Consider the following 4,471-nt stretch of genomic DNA (forward strand, 5'->3'; position numbering starts at 1 on the left):
GAGAGAAGAAAGGACAACTGTCTCCACCATGGACCAGGCCTCCCAAATCCAGTGGTCCAGAAACTATCTCCCCTTTTCTGGGAAACTGCATGGGAGTATTTACCAAAGGGACCAAGAGAAGTCTTAGGAGGCTGACAGGTGTCACCCAGCTCTTTGCAGATTATGGGTGTGCACCTACTCAGGCCACTTTCCCAACATCAATTCCCAGACTCTTATAAAGCTTAGCAACCTATATTTTTGTCCTCGCTCTCTATTTTCTCTGACTCATTTTTTGTCTCAAGGAAATCTTCCCACCCTCCAAAGACTCTCTTTCTCTAGTTTATCTTATAGTAGTAGTAGTGATATTAGAGAGAAAGGAAGGGGGGGGGGGAGAGAGGGAAAGAGAGAAACATCAATTTGTTGTTCCACTCATCTATACATTCCTTGGTCGATTCTTGTATGTGCCCTGAGTGGGTATCGAACCAGTAACCTTGACATATTGGGATGATGCTCTAACGAGACAGGGCCTCTCTAGTTTATCTTAAAAACCCATTTCCCTTCTAATTTTTTTTTTTTACAACAGAGCCTAATGGTCCATTATATCCAGAGTAAAAATGAAGCCAAGAATAAGCCTTCCAGTGCTATAAAGAAAGAGGAGAAATACAAAATTTATGGTCTATACTAAAATAGTATGAGTCTCCATATCCTGTCAAATGTACTTTAGGCTACTTACACTGTATAACAAAACTAAGTGATAGGTATTTTCATACTTATTTTGCCACCAAAGAAATGGAGATTCATAGAGGCTATAAACAACTTGTCCAAATTCATACACCTAGTAAATGATAATAGAATTTAAACCATGCATTTTTTTAAAATAAAGGCCCATATAAATTAGTCCCTTATTTTATAGGTAAAGAAGATGCAACTGGAAGAAAAAGGTCAACAGCTATTTTGTAATCTTTGCTCTTGCCTCAAGGACAGCTGAGGATTTTTTTACATATGTCCATTTATTGATTGCTGGGAATATATCCTGAGAATACATGACATGCATTTGGGGGAAGAAATTAACCAAATCTGAAACAAAGCCATTCAATAAGCCTACTGAGAGCTAATAAGGTAGTATAGATTAGATCTGAAGGCACAGTGGGGACCACTGTCTCTTACAGTTGCCATTAAGATTCTGGCTGCAAATTCTTTGGAACGTATTTTATTCTTACTTATTTAGGAACTATCAGAAAGAGGGAAGATCAGTCTGCCTTTAGCTTAAATTAATGCTAGGAAGGATGCTATTCATTGGATTACTGGGAAAAAAATTTGTTATTCAAATTAAGGCAATTCCATTTTTACAAATTCTTCCATATCAATTTGTATATCTCAGAATTATAAGCAGCTACACAGATTTAGAAATGATTAATAACTGATGCAAGAGACTATTCATTTGATTCCAGTGTCTATTGTTGATTTATACTCTGTTCTAATACTAGAAAAATTTTATACCATAGTGCCAATCTTCCCAAGATGTTTGTTTAACTCACTGATGTGGAGAGCGGCCACAGTGTTTGGACAGGTTCAAGCCTTGGACTAATGAGAGGGCACAGTCCTCTCATTGACACATGCAAGTCCCAGCTTGGAGGGCAGAGCCCTCCCAGCACAATTTTAGCCAACAGCTGTAGTTGTAAGCTTGAACCTATGGTCCGAACACATGGTCCCACGTGTCTGAGTAATGTGGGCTTGATAGAGTTTAGGTGCATGTAATTGAGTAGGATCGAAACCCACAAGAATGTTGTAAACATCTTGACCACGCCCTTACTTTGCCTTGTGGAATCTGGCTATAAAATAAAGACATGGCTGTAGTCCGTGGCGCTGTCTCTCTTCATCCGAGAGGGCAGTGTCCCACCAAGACCCAGCTTTCTTCTCTTGTCTGTCTTTTTTCTAATCCTTCACTGCCCCCACTTGTGTCACTGAACCTGGCTGAGCTGGTGCGGCACATAAGGCGCCCTGGGGCTGAGTATGCCATGGCCGTGCCAGACCGCCACACACTGATACAAATAAATGATACAAATTAAAGAATTTTAGTTATACTTAAAAGGACAAGAATTTAACTTAAACTCTCTTAGACCATAATTTTAAAATATTATTACATATATTATATATGGCACAAGGATTATAATCTACAATTAGACAGAATGCTGAAATGTATTCATAACAGCAGAGTTACATCCCAAATTTTGTAATGGATATTTTTTCTTAAAATGACAACATCAATGTTACTTTACATTTCGGTGTTTTGGATTGTTTTTTGTGGTAGCTGGAGTAGAAAACAAAAAGAGAAAACAGAACCAGGTATATCCCCATGGCATGGAAAATGGAAGATCTTAGCATTTAGTTCTTCTTAAAGAGAAAGTCTGTTGCTCTCACGAACTGTGTTCTTACCTTAGTGCTTCAGGAGAGATCAGTTATGGCTTGGAGCGCTGGACAAAGTGAGGATATAAGCATACATCTCGGATGTGATAGGTATTCAGAGTCCAGGTTATGAATTGTTCCAAGCCCAAGCCATATCCTCCACATGGGGACAGGTACCATATTTTCTCTGATCTGGGTACCAATAATAATGTATGCGGTCAATTTGTTCCCTTTTATAACCTGCCTGCATTTCTTCACTATCCCAAATATGCACTGAGCCTCCCACAATCTCACCAACATTGGGCATCAGCACATTGACAGACTGGGTAAGGTGGAATCCTCAGGACATCACTGCATACAAAAAGATCACTACAGGAAATCAACACAGCAAGATGGGCTCATTAATGGTGTCTGTCAAAGTCTCTCAGGAGCTTCTGGGATATCCTCTCCAAATTTGTAGAAGTTCCATCTCCTTTCTTTATATTGTGTTCTTTTAGCCACACAATAGCAGCTGAATAGTTCATCTGCTTCAAAGGTAGTTTAGGGGTCTTGAAGTCTGGGCTGAGGTCATATACTAATCTTGCCACAGGTGGTTTCAAGACTCTACCTACCACATCGCAAACTAGTTCATCAAAGGTCAGGAAAGGGCATTCTGCCTCCACATGAGTGTATTCAGCCAGGTGCCTTCATGTTCTGGAATGCACTACAAAAAGCATCTCCCAGAGCTGGAATGCAGGTCTCCAGGTTCAACTGAGAGGACTGAGTAAAAAAAAAAATGCCTCTTCCCCAATAGTTGAGCTTGAAGAGTGTAGCACCACCTTCTACTTGTGTTAGCACTAACATGGGAGGAATAACTTCACAGCTATCAAATAAGTTATCTCTAAAGCACCTGATAACACAGAAGGTGCTTTCAGGATTTTGGACATGTTTTCTCCTCGGATCATCATATGTCTGTTGTTGAGCTGGACATCAATGTCAGACTCTTCATGATCAAGTTATCAACTCCTCTAGCAGGAGCCATCCTGATCAGTCCCCAGAAGTCACAACTCAGCTCATGGCCCCTAGGAGCCTGCCTGCCCTTTGGGGTAAGGTTTAGCATTCCATACACTGCAACACTACACTGGGTGGGCAAGACTACAACATTGTAACACTGACACAAATAATCTGACAAGACACACTGAAGTACCCTGTACCATCCCACAACACCAGAAACTCAATTATTTCCTTGGCTATGCAGTGTGTGGACCCAGCCAAACAACTTTATTCTTTGGCCTCTCTACCCTTCTAATGAATGAATCTTCACACATTTGGCTCAGGAAGATGTGGATCATTTTTAATGGTAATCTCCCTTGCTTCTTCCAGGTTCTTTTCTCTTTTCAAATTGTCTTCTGCCTCTTGCTTTTCCTGGAATTCATTTTTCATTTGTTCCCTGTGCCACATTTTCTTAGTGTTTTTCATCTGGGAGTTAGAAATAACATCCCAACTATAATTTTCTTTTTGTGAACCTATGTAAATAGTAGAAAAGTGTTCTTTTCCCACTGTCATCAAAGCCTTCAGAACTACTTAGAAAGGTTTCTCCTTGGTTCCATCACCCATAACATCATTTCCCTCTTCATCTGAGATGTATAGCTCTGCTAATACCATTCCACTGTAGTCCTGGTCACCTCCAAGGACATTATCTCCCCACATGCTGCCACCCTGTCACTGCAACATGCACCAACGGCTGCCTCAGCTCCAACATTTCATCATATATCACAGCAGAGGATTTTATCCTTGACTGAATCTTCCTTGTTGAAGAGACCTCAGAGCTGGGGCTTTCCTGAACTGCGACAGTCTGCACTCATCCAATCTTGTCTTTTGTGACCACATGCATCACAGTGAGGAGTACCTAGGACATCTGCAAGCTGTGCCTTAAAGATACCAAGACCTCCACTAGGTTGTTGCCATGCATGCTGCATTGTTGCATATTCTGTATCCTTTATTAAAGCTATGCAAATGGGTGATGGGTAAAGCCCAAGGTATTCTGTGGGTTTGATTGTAAATATGGGCCAATATCATGCTGCTGGTTGAGTGCAGTGTATTTTGA

The 4,471-nt window shown here is 40.7% G+C and overlaps 1 pseudogene; it reads right to left on the bottom strand.

Moving 5' to 3' along the window:
• Nucleotides 1-2,438: 2,438 nt before the first annotated feature.
• Nucleotides 2,439-4,061, bottom strand: LOC102434502 (annotated as a pseudogene).
• Nucleotides 4,062-4,471: the final 410 nt, after the last annotated feature.

This window comes from Myotis lucifugus, unplaced genomic scaffold, assembly GCF_000147115.1.
Source record: "Myotis lucifugus unplaced genomic scaffold, Myoluc2.0 scaffold_74, whole genome shotgun sequence".
Taxonomy (NCBI): Eukaryota; Metazoa; Chordata; class Mammalia; order Chiroptera; family Vespertilionidae; genus Myotis; species Myotis lucifugus.